Here is a 13,098-nt window from a genome sequence, read left to right on the forward strand (position 1 = left end):
CAGGCTGTACGTCCGAATCTTGGATCTGAACGGCCGTTTGCGCTGGCATTTAATGCTTTGCATTTCTGAAAAACAAGTTACTACGTGGTTTACTTTTCCTAATATGCAGGGAAGTCAGAAAGTAATTTATAGATGTCGTCCGACCGAAACGGTATTGCGCAACAAGTCTGGAGCATTGTCGGAAGAAAGTACATTTTCAGGTTTACTGCAGAGTTCTGTGGCATTATGGATAACAGATGCATCACAGTGAGGCAGTGAAATGCTGCAAGTGGAAACGTACCCTACAGTTGGAGTAAAAAATTCCTAGGTTGCACGCAGATTCACCCCGAAATTATGGCGGTTTATGAGCCAAATGCAGAGAAAAGGTTTCCGGTGAGTTTGTGGCCGCACTACGGGAGTTAACAGACTTTGATCGCGGAACGGTCGTTGGAGCTAGACGCGTCTACATCTACATCCATACTCCGCAAGCCACCTGACGGTGTGTGGCGGAGGGTACCTTGAGTACATCTTACATCTATATCCATACTCCGCAAGCCACCTGACGGTGTGTGGCGGAGGGTACCTTGAGTACGTCTATCGGTCCCCCTTCTATTCCAGTCTCGTATTGTTCGTGGAAAGAAAGATTGTCGGTATGCCTCTGTGTGGGCTCTAATCTCCCTGATTTTATCCTCATGGTCTCTTCGCGAGACATACGCAGGAGGGAGCAATATAGTACTTGACTCCTCGGTGTAGGTATGTTCTCGAAACTTTAGCAAAAGCCCGTACCGAGCTACTGAGCGTCTCTCCTGCAGAGTCTTGCACTGGAGTTTATCTGTAATCTCCATAATGATATCGCGATTACCAAATGATCCTGTAACGAAGCGCGCTGCTCTCCGTTGGATATTCTCTATCTCTTCTATCAACCCTATCTGGTACGGATCCAATACCGGTGAGCAGTATTCAAGCAGTGGGCTAATAAGTGTCCTGTAGCCTACTTCCTTTGTTATCGGATTGCATTTCCTTAGGATTCTTCCAATAAATCTCAGTCTGGCATCTGCTTTACCGACGATTAATTTTATATGGTCATTCTATTTTAAATCACTCCTAATGCTTACTCCCAAATACTTTATGGAATTAACTGCTTCCAGTTGCTGACCTGCTGTATTGTACCTAAATGATAAAGGATCTTTCTTTCTATGTACATTACACTTGTCTATATTGAGATTCAATTGCCATTCCCTGCACCATTAGTAAATTCGTTGCAGGTCCTCCTGCATTTCAGAACAATTTTCCATTGTTACAACCTCTCGATATACTATAGCATCATCCGCAAAAAGCCTCAGTGAACTTACGATGTTATCCACGAGGTCATTTATCACTCCCTTGCGGCACACCTGAAATCTCTCTTCCTTCGGAAGATCTCTCTCCATTGAGAATGACATGCTGCGTTCTGTTATCTAGGAACTCTTCAATCCAATCACACAATTGGTCTGATAGTCCATATGCTCTTACTTTGTTCATTAAACAACTGTGGGAAACTGTATCAAACGCCGTTGCGGAAGTCAAGAAACACGGCATCTACCTGGGAACCCGTGTCTATGGCCCTCTGAGTCTCGTGGACGAATAGCGTGAGCTGGGTTTCACACGATCGTCTTTTTCGAAACTCATGCTGATTCCTACAGAGTAGATTTCTAGTCTCCAGAAAAGTCATTATACTCGAACATAATACGTGTTCCAATATTCTACAACTGATTGACGCTAGAGATATAAGTCTATAATTCTGCACAACTGTTCGACATCACCACGCATGGGAAACTTACTTTCGGAAATCGTTAGGGAATTCAACATTCCGAGATCCACAGTGTCAGGAGAGCGCCGAGAATACCAAATCTCAAGTATTACCCCTCACTAAGGACAACGCAGTGACCGTCGGCCTTCACTTAATGACCGCGAACAGCGGTGTTTACATTGAGTTGTCAGTGCTAACAGACAAACAACACTGTTTGAAATAACCGCAGAAATCAGGGTGGGATGTATGACGGGCTTATTCGTTAGGTCAGTGCTGAGAAATTTGGCGTTAATGGGTCATGACAGTATAGAATCGACGCGAGTGCCTTTGCCAGCAGCACATCGCCTGCAGCGCCTCTGGGCCCGTGGCTACATCCGTTGGACCCTAGACTACTGGAAAACTTGGCCTGGTCAGAGAAGTCCGCTTTTCAGTTGGTAAGAGCCGATGGTAGGATTCGAGTGTGGCTCTGATCCGACAAAGCCACAGACCGACGTTGCGAACAAGGTACTGTGGAAGCTGGTGGTGGCTCCAAATGGTGTGGGCTATGTTTACGTGGAATAGATTGTATCGTCTGGTCACACTGAACCGATCATTGGCTGGAAATGCTTATTTTAAGCTACTTGGAGACTATTTGCAGGCATTCATGAACTTCATGCTCCTAAATAAAGCTGGAATTTGTGTGGATGACAATACGCCGTGCCACTAGGCGATAATTGTTCGCGACTGGTTTGAGGAACATCCTGGACAATTATGGCGAATGATTTGGCCACCTAGATTGACCGACATGAATCCCGTCGAACATTGATGGGATATAATCGTGCGTAAATCCTGCACTGTCAACACTTTAGCCATTACGAACGATTATAGAGGCAGCGTGGCTGAATATTTTCGCAGGGGACTTCCATGGCTTGTGGAGTCCATGCCTCGTCGAGTTGCTGCGCTATGGTGGGCAAAAGGAGGTCTGAGACAATATTAGCAAGTATCGCACGGCTTTTGTCACCCCATTGTATTCTACCAAGGCAGCACAGACGTTGTTGTGCTGTTCCGCCATGATGTCCATATCCCTCGCCATGCGACATCCATTTTTTTTGGCAAGCTAAGCGACATCTGCGGAGAAAAGGTTTTCGTAAGATTAGACTGTTCACCCAGCGGTTATCTAATCGCTCCATGACCAAGGAGAGGTTCCTGTAGTCCAGGAACTGAATGACTGGTAGGACGCTCCAGCCATTGTTTGCAGAGACTTGCTTACTACTTTGGAAATACTGTAATGTTTCTGTGTCACTTTGAAGCATAGTGCAGCTTTCAGTAAAAGCTTGCATGATAATCTAAAACTTACTTTTTGAAGTCCTCTCCTATTCTTTTATTCTGACTACGATTATACCGAGCGAGGCGGCGCAGTGGTTAGCACACTGGACTCGCATTCGGGAAGACGACGGTTCAAACCCGCGTCCGGCCATCCTAGTTTAGCTTTTCCGTGACCTCCCTAAATCACTTCAGGCAAATGCCGGGATGGTTCCTTTGAAAGGGCACGGCCGACTTTCTTCCCCATCCTTCCTTCATCCCATGGGACCGATGACCTCGCCGTTTGGTCCCCTACCCCAAATCAACCACCAACCGACCAACCAACTAAGGTTATATATTCCATGAGCTTGTAGAGTTTATTACCATTGCATAATTATTGTGGAATTTTAGAACGCACCTTGAAAAACATGTTTTCGAGTTTGTCACTCTATAAATACAAAGGTCATAGTTTATATTCAAAGGCAGCAGTAGATTTTTCGACAGTTAGGCGACTTTTGCATTTGACACAGTCTCATCTATGTGGAAAACTCCGAGCTGCATCTTAATTTACATTCTTCTGCGGCAACAAAGCTTCCCTGTGGCAGGCTTTGTTGCCGCACAAATGCACTGCACGCGGATGCTGAATGAGGATCCGAAACCAAGGACAGAGATTTGCTGGAACGTTCTTATTAGAGGCTGTTTTTCTAACAGCATGTGGACAATGCCAGTTGCGATTCCTCGAACAAATCATTGTGTAGCTACTATAAAAATGTTTATGTCCTGTCCTTATTTTCAGTTCCTTATGCACAATAATGAGATATTATAAAATGCTAGGCTACGAATAGCACGCGAGTCCGAAGTGCAGTATCATAAGCAGCAAACTGGGTGCTGGACTTGAGTTCAGATAATACCGCAGGCTACACTGGCGTGTTATTCATAGCCAAGTATTTTATAATACCTCATTATTGTGCATAAGACGTTGAAACACACCATATGTTAGTAAAAATACTTTGTGATCGAGAAAGAACCATTTTTATATTTTTCACAGAAATGCTGTCCCTACTTCCGAGTGACGACGTCTCCTTTTCAAATCTGGGTGTCATAAACAAATCTTTTACGGTGTCAATTCTGTTTCGATGATAAGCACTGATACGTTTGCGTTCAGAAAACAGAACTGAGTGAATCTACGTAACATATTGTTTGTAATGTATATCACATCTACAGTGCCACTGGCTGTGAGACTATTTAGTTGTGAGTTCATTATGTCGGAGCTCAGTGCATTCGAACGTGGGCAAATTGTTGGCGCTCGTATGGTACGTGCTTCCGCAACCACAATAGCCGAAGTGTTTCGTGTGTCAAGAGACACCATATCGAAGATTGTCCGCCCCGATAGCTGAATGATCAGCGTGACGGACTGCCGTCCTCAGGGGCCCGGTTTCGATTCCCGGGTGGGTCGGGGATTTTCTCCGCTCAGGTTCTGGCTGTTGTGTTATCTTCCTCATTATTTCATCCCTATCCGGAGCTGACCCGGCCAAACGCTCATTTCCATTTCCATATCGAAGATATGTACCTCTCACGGGGGAAGCAGAAAAACGTCATGCGCCGAGTCTCAACATGGACGCATGCGTGTATATTGAATGATTGTGACGGCCGGTCAGTGAAGAGGACTGTGACGAAAACTAAGAGAACGACAGCTACAAAAGTTATTGTAAAATTGAATGTCGTACTCGCGAACCCTGTCAGCACCGAAACAAGAAGAAGGAAGCTCCACAAGCAGGGAACTGTAAGGAGATCTGGAATTCCAAAACTATACATCATAGGTGCACATGCCCGTAACCAGAAAACGTGCTGCTGAAGCCATAAAACCTGGTCTGTGGGGCATCGAAAGAAGGTCATTTGGTCGGAAGAGTCTTGTTTCACACTGTTTCCAACTGCTGGCTGAGTTCACGCCCCAAGGGCGAAACATGAGGGTGGGGGTGGTGGTGGTGGTGGTGGTGGGGGGGGGGGGGGGAATTCTCTGATGATCTGGGCAGCAATATCGTAGTATTCCGTGTACCCCATGGTTACTTCGTAATATCACATTAATGCCAAGGATTAGGTGACCATTTTGGCTGAGCAGATCCACTCCATAGCACGATGTTTGTACGAAGGTGAATTGTTGCATCTTCCCTGGTCACCATAATCACTCGATATTACTGAATCTCTTGTGGTCTACTTTGGAGAGAAGCGTGTGTGACAGCTATCGGGCTCCATCATCGTTACTTCAATTTGCCTCCGTTTTGCAGGAATAATGTACAAGATTAACTTGAAAACCATGCAGGACCTGTATTTACCCAAACCGATAAGACTGGAATTTGTTTTGAAAACCCAACATATTTATTACGCCTTATTAAGGCAGGCTAACGTGTCGCATTTTTTATGTTTCCATATTTTTGCCCACTCCCATCCTCCCTGTATGTTTGCCTGCAGTAAACTGCGCCGTTTCCTTCAGCGAAACAACGGTTTTGAGCTGCCCGAACTCAAGGCAGACACAAAATTTTCTAGGACTGAACTGCAACAGAGCCCCGTAGCTTTTATTGTCTATTCTCCATGCGCGTCATTGTTGGGTACAAGGCTATTCAGTTTTAAATGGCAGCTTGTAGGACTGGCGTCTGGAGAATGCGGTTGTTTCAGTCGCAGCAAGGCATTTGTGCAAATCGTTTAAAATCTGAAATTTAAGACATGTTTCCCGAAACAGTAATACAGAAGTTTTTATGTAGGTCGTAGTCTGTAGCACAAGTGATGTCGTCTTTTTTGTGATAGGTTTAATTTCTCGTGGTTTTCAGAAAAATCTGTCATTTAGAACTTGCTGTAATTGGTTTAAGTGATTTGCTACAACTTTTATGCTTTTTCAAGGGTATACTCAGATGTTTCATGCTTTATGAAACCATGTGTACAGGCCGGTGAGAGCCAGATCAGGTCCTTTGACTTGACTACAAAATATACTCCATATTTTGTTAATCTCTTTTCTCAGCCTAGGAGTAGGATTGGAACAATTTCAACAACTGAAGCTCTGTTTTATTACACGTCATTTGAGTGTAACAATAGCAAACGCACATTCTAGAGCCTGCTTCACACCGGAACGAACAAAAGCGAACGAGAATTCTCTGCTGTAAACGGTATCCGTGCACGAACTGCATCCGGTCGTGTTCGGTTCGCTCGTGTTCTGTTCGTTGTGGACGATCAAAAGAAGTTTGCGTCGTTTCTGCTTCGGCTCCAGCCGAACAAGATGCATTCGTCTGCTATGGGTTAGCGGTCTGAACAGAATTGGTGTTGCTTACACAAGGTGTTTCTGGGACCGAAGAGATGCTTAGTACAAATGGCGAAGGAAAAGAAATATGACTGGTAGAAAATTGCCAAAGCTCTCATAGGTCCTACTGAGGTAGTTTCATTATATTAGAGATTTTTGATGATACACTATGTGATCAAAAGCATCCGGTCAGCCACAAAAATATACGTTTTCATTTAGGGTGCATTGTGCTGCCACCTACTGCCAGATACTCCATATCAGCGACCTTAGTAGTCATTAGACATCGTGAGAGAGCAGAATGCGGCGCCCCGTAGAACTCACGGACTTCGTACGTGGTCAGGTGTTTGGGTGTCGCTTGTGTCATACGTCTGTACGCGAGATTTCCACACTCCTATACATCCCTAGGTCCACTGTTTCCGATGTGATAGTAAAGTGGAAATGTGAAGCGACACGTACAGCACAAAAGCCTACAGGTCGATCTCGTCTGTTGACTGCCTGAGACCGCCGACAGTTGAAGAGGGTCGTAATGTGTAATAGGTAGACATCTGTCCAGACCATCACACAGGAATTCCAAACTGCATCAGGATCCACTGCAAGTACTATGACAGTTAGGCGGGAGGTGAAAAAACTTGGATTACGTAATCGAGCATCTGCTCATAAGCCACACACCACGCCGGTAAACGCTTGGTGTAAAGATCGTAAACATTGGCGACTGAATAGTGGAATAACGTTGTGTGGAGTGACGAATCACGGTACACAGTGTGGCGATCCGATGGCAGGGTGTGGTAAGGCGAATGCCTGATGGGCGTAATCTGCCAGCGTGTATAGTGCCAACAGTAAAATTCGGAGGCGGTGGTGTTATGCTGTCGTCATGCTTTCATGGAGGGGGCACTATCACAGCACAGGCCTACATTGATGTTTTAAGCATCTTATAGCTTTTCACTGTTGAGGAGCAATGCAGGGATGGCGATTGCATCTTTCAACACGATCGAGCACCCATTTATAGTGCACAGCTTGGGCGGAGGGGTTACACAACAATAAAACCCCTGTAATGGACTGGCCTGCGCAGAGTCCTGACCTGAATCCTACAGAACACCTTTGTCATGTTTTGGAACGCTGACTTCGTGCCAGGCCTCACCACTTACATCGGTACCTCTCCTCAGTACAACACTCCGTGAAGAATGGGCTGCCACTCCCCAAGAAACCTTCTAGCACCTGAATGAGCGTATGTCTGTGCGAGTGGAAGTTGTAATCAAGACTAAGGGTGGAACAACACCGTACTGAATTCCAGCATTACCGATAGAGGGTGCCACGAAGTAAGTCATATTCAGCCAGGTGTCCGGACACTTTTGATCACATAGTGTAGATACAAAGGGGTTATCTGAGATAACGCGATCCGCCCTCTAACAAATTGTAAAGCAGATTTTATCGGGAAACCTGTGCGACAGGCCGTATGTAGATTCGCATTTTATTAATCATGTTTTATTAACATTCTCTTCCTTACACATACTTATTACCGCCAAAACACAGTAACGCAGCGTTCACAGGCTATGCGCGTTATCTCGTATTCTCTTTCGCTCCCTCTAGTGTAAACTCTTGTTCACAGATACAAGCGAATGGCAGTGAACACTTGCGTTAAAACTGGTTCTCGAAACTTTATTAACATACTTTCTCGGGATAGTTTACATCTGTCTTCAAGAGTCAGTTCCTACAGTATCTCTGTGACACTCTCCCATGGATTAAACAAACCTGTGACCATTCGTGCTCATGCTGCCCTTCTCTGCATACGTTCAATACGCCCTGTTACTCAAGTCCCACACACTTCAGCAATATTCTCGGATGGACTGCTCAAATGATTTGTAAATAATCTCTTTTCTAGACTGATTGCACTTCCCCAGTATTCTACCAATGAACCGAAGTTTACCAACGGTTTTACACACGAGTGAACCTATGTGATCTTTCCATTTCGTATCCCTAGACAATGTTACACCCAGGTATTTGTGTGAGTTGACCGATTACAATAGTCAACGTCATAGTCATGGGATACTATGTTTTTTCGTATTGTGAAGTGCACGATTTTACGTTTCCGAACATTTAGACCAAGCTGCCAATCTCTGCACCATGTTGAAATATTATCAAGATCTGACTGAGTATGTAAGCACATTCTTTCAGAGAGTGTTTCACTATAGATAACTGCGTTTCTATTATTATTGTCTGCAGCGTCGTTAATATACAACATGATCCAAGAGTGCCAACACACTACCCTGGGATACACCAGAAGTGACTTCTACATCTAACGGTGACTCTCCATCTAAGATAACAAGTTGCGTCTTCCATACCAAAAAGTCCTCAGTCCAGTCACAAATTTCTCTTGATATCCCATACATCCGCACTTTTGAAAATAAGTGTAGGTGTTTACTGAGACCTGATTGCGTTGATCCAGAGCTTTCAATGCCACATGGGAAAAGTGCGAGTTAAGTTTCACATGATCGATGTTTTCGGAATCCATGCTAGTTGGCATTGAAGAGGTCATTCTGTTCAAGATACCTCATTATGTTTGAGCTCAGAACATATTCTAAGATTCTACTACAAATCGATATCAAGGATACTGGACGGTGGTTTTGTGGATCACTTCTACTACCCTTCTTGTAGACGGCGTGACCTAGGCTTTTTTTCAAAAAGTGGGCACGGTTTTTTGTTCTAGGGATTTACGATGGACAATAATTAGAAGAGGGGCTAAATCATCCGCAAATTTAGTATAGAATCTGACAGGTATTCCATCGGGCCCTGGAGTTTTGTTCAGTTTTATAGATTTCAGCTGTTTTTCAACACTACTGACACTAATACTTATTTAATTAATCTTTTCACTGGTGTGAGTTTTAAATTTGGGCAGTTCTCCTGGGTTTTTCAATTTCAGTTCCTGTCTCATTTGTTAGGGACTGGATACTAACTTTGGTGCCACTAACAGCCTTCACTTATGACCAATTTTCTTTCGATTTTGTGAAATGCCATTCTGCTACGGTAGTCATTGAAGGCATCACGCATCGCTCTCTTGACAACCAAATGTGTTTCATTCAGCACGTCTCTGTCTACAGGCCTACGCTTTGTTTTACACCTATTACACAGTAATCTATGTTTCTTTAGAACTTTCTTTACAGTGACTGTGGACCATGGATGTTCCTTTCTAGTATGAACTATTTTTCTGGGTACATATCTATCCAGTGTGTGGTCAACTATTCTTTTAAACTTGTGCCAGAGTTCCTCTACATACTACTGACCTCTACTTAAAGTTTCAAGTTCCTCATCGAGATATGTTACGAGCGATTTTTTTACCTAGTTTACTGGACGTATATATTTCTCTGCTTGTTTTAGTTGTCCTTTGTACTTTAGTAAACATTGTTGCCACAACTGCGTGATAGTCACTGATACAAGTTTTGATCTGGGCGTCCTCAAAGAGATCATATTTGTTCGTTGCCATTATATCCAATACACTGTATTTGCACCATAAGTGGAGTTCTAGCTATCTATTCTTGGTAGTTTTCAGAAAAGGCATTTAGTAATGTTTCACAGGATGTCTTATCACGCCCACCATTAACAAATAGTAATTCTCTCAGTAAACTACCGGATGATTAAAGTCTCCACCAACGTTTACAGTATGTGAAATGAGGTTTTCTCTGAAGTTTTCGGTTACATCATGAGACGAGCCTGGTTGGCGACAGAAGTTATCATTTTATACCTTCTCCTAATACTGAGTCTTGCCCAAACAATTTTGTTCTTCCACTTGACTCAGAACCAAAGGGGCGCGATCAGTTCTGGGGACAATTCAGCAAATGGTGAGCTTCGTCGGAAATAGGTGTGCGAGGTTGGCCTTCTCAACCTTCTCTGGCAGTCACAGGAATGATCTAAATAGGACCTCGGAACCCGGATGACAGATGTCATTTTTTTTCCAATGTGCCTCACAACATGTTTGTTTGGTTGCAACCTGTTTCCTTAATGGCTGCTGGAATAGCTTCTTCAGCATGTTGTGTGAGGCACCCAGGCGTACACACTGAGTCCACTTTGTGTTATCACCTGTTCCTTGATGCCATTTCCCTAAGGGGTACCATCATTCACTATACGTTTGAATTACCGACGATTACTAGACTACTACCCTTTCTTGTTTCCCAAAACAAAAGAAATGGGCCCCATTGGCTCAGTTTCAGTGAGAGACAGTGCCTCAAACCTTTTGACTACGAGGATCGGTACAATAGTCTGAGTCCTCTTTGCTCCCCGCCGACCCCACATAGGGCGCTTAGATCTACCATTGACACGTCACACGCCACTCGCAGTCAAGTGGACTAGTAATGACAGACCCTGCAGAGGATGCAAGATCCACACTAGAGGACAGTACTTGAGGTACCTCTGGTACCAGTATTACGGGTACATCACTGTCGGGAGCTCTTTCAACCATGGAGGTAAAATATTTTTACCTCCATGCTTCCAACACACCAATCGTTTGCCGGCAGTCATGGCAATTTCCAGCTACTTACAAACGTCAACCAATTCACCCCATGTTGGAGAACAGCATTCACTGTGGTGTTGCATTGTGGGTGGCGCAATGTATTACAAACCAGTGAACAAATAACTTTAAATTGATCCCGCTGATTATCTTTTAATCTGTTGAGCTAAAAAGTTGCTAATGCCACATGAGAATTGAAACACGTGTACAAAACGAGATTTCTATCCAGGGAACACAAAAACCTTTGGGAAATGTCACTAGGTTCCTAAAACGTTTTCGGGTTAATTACAGTTGTTAGCAAACTCGAAATTAGAGTTAATTTACGATAAATGCAGATAATAGAAAGGGCTATCCCTCTTTTAGGGAAAACTAGATGTAACACAATATGCTAGTTACAAAATCTACTACAGTAACTAAATCGCTAACGGCGATTTACTAAAAATTGCTAATAGGTTATGCAAAGGATAATGGTAGCTTCCCAAAATCTCGACAACGTACGTTTATTTGCGTTGATATACAATAATATTCAGGGGTGATGTATTCTTTGGTAGAGCTGTGGACCACAAACGTTTGTTTTGATATGAAATAAATTATGTATCCAAAACACTCGTACTGGTTAGTTACAAAAATACAAGCGTCCGAAAATTCTCGAAAATAACCTACTTCTCGCGTAATTGTACAATGGAACTCGAAAACGACTGTTATGAACAGGTACAGGCCTACTCTTCTCAAAAATTTTAACGGAGTACAGTTCAGGTTCAGCCTGTAATTGGCGATAACAATAAAAGTTTATCACTGCATTCGCGAAAGTTCGCAAGTGTTGATACCACCAACAACAGATTGTGCAGAAGCGACGCGAAGAGTAAAATATGTGAATCTAGAACTTCAAATCGGCACACACGAATCATGTGCAAACGGTCTCACACAAAGGAAAATTCCTAAGTCGGTTTTTATATAAAAATACACGTGCATGTTGCACGGCTTTTTCACTTAGCTGATTCTGTGCATATTCAGCTACACAATCTGCAAAACACCTGTGACATGTCTTTGCAATTCGCAGTTGTCAGAAAACATCTCTCTTTGAGAAGCAGCTTTTTTTGTCGTATTACTTTAGCAAACTGATGTATGGACGCAAAGGATCTTCAACAAGAAAGTATGAAAGAAGAAACTGAAAAAAAAAAGAGATTAAGGTGATAGGGGCATGTTAAGAGGATGCGTGGGCAGAAACTCCCCAAAATTATGGAAGAACTGAGATGGATGAAAAAAGACCTTGAAGGCGCCCAAGAACATGGTGGGAAACGGGAGTGAGAATATCTGTGGAAAGGAGAGGCGTCACTTGGCAGCAAGTGGAGGAAGAAAAGTGGTGGGAGGATCGAGCCAAATGGAGAGGCAGTAGCTGGAGCGGGAATCCGGATATAGATAGAAGTATGGACGCAGACCTTCAGATAATGAACATACTGTATATTTAAAAGAAATCGAGCATGGCGAGTACATAAGGTCCCTTATTAGATAAAGCTCATATATGCGCTCACTGTCGTAAAATCTGTAGAACTTGGTTGCTGTCGCAAGTGCAAACACAGAGTGTGTCCGATAGTACCTCAAATAATACACTGCAATCATTTTCTTGTCTTGAAAGAATGACTCGCTGAGTGTGACATCTAACGGCAGCACTAGGTACGTGGTTGTATGGCGTCACGAGTCACGTGGTCCTCGCCGCGACCGTAGAGAGCTCAGGATTTAACATCGACTGTCCTGGAATATATGTTGGATGTAGGTCCGTGATTATATTTCATAGTATGATTTAATGATGTGCAGTATTAGAAATTTTATTACTTCAACAATTAAGCTACGCCTCGTACTTACCTTGACAACAGTATGTCGAAGAAGGTAATAAGGAAGTCAGCACGGTCAAAAAGGGCGGTCTTGCCTCCCATTTACTTTGTTGTGAGCTGTGACGAAAAGTAGCGAGTTCAGAAATTTGGAAGAGAAAATGATACGAAAGAACGAAATCTGCTCTCGATAATGGAGTACTTTGTTTTATCTTTTCTTATTACTGTCTAACAGAAAAGGTGGTATTCTTCGGGGTATGAATTGAAACTTAAGTAAGTTAGACTCGCCTTTCTTAGATCTCCTTCATGCGGAAGTTCATCCCTTGGCGAACTTTTGGTCACGTCGCACATGTATAATCGGCACTTGAATTGGTACCGCTGGTTGTTGTTATTTAATAATACGATCGTGTGGGCCATGCTGTTCGTTAAAGAT

At 43.5% G+C, this 13,098-nt stretch overlaps 1 protein-coding gene across 1 annotated transcript in view; it reads left to right on the forward strand.

Annotated features, from left to right (window-relative positions):
- Positions 1-13,098, forward strand: part of LOC126272096 (fatty acid synthase-like) — a 332,645-nt gene that overhangs the window by 649 nt on the left and 318,898 nt on the right. The window lies entirely within an intron of this gene.

This window comes from Schistocerca gregaria, chromosome 5, assembly GCF_023897955.1.
Source record: "Schistocerca gregaria isolate iqSchGreg1 chromosome 5, iqSchGreg1.2, whole genome shotgun sequence".
NCBI lineage: Eukaryota > Metazoa > Arthropoda > Insecta > Orthoptera > Acrididae > Schistocerca > Schistocerca gregaria.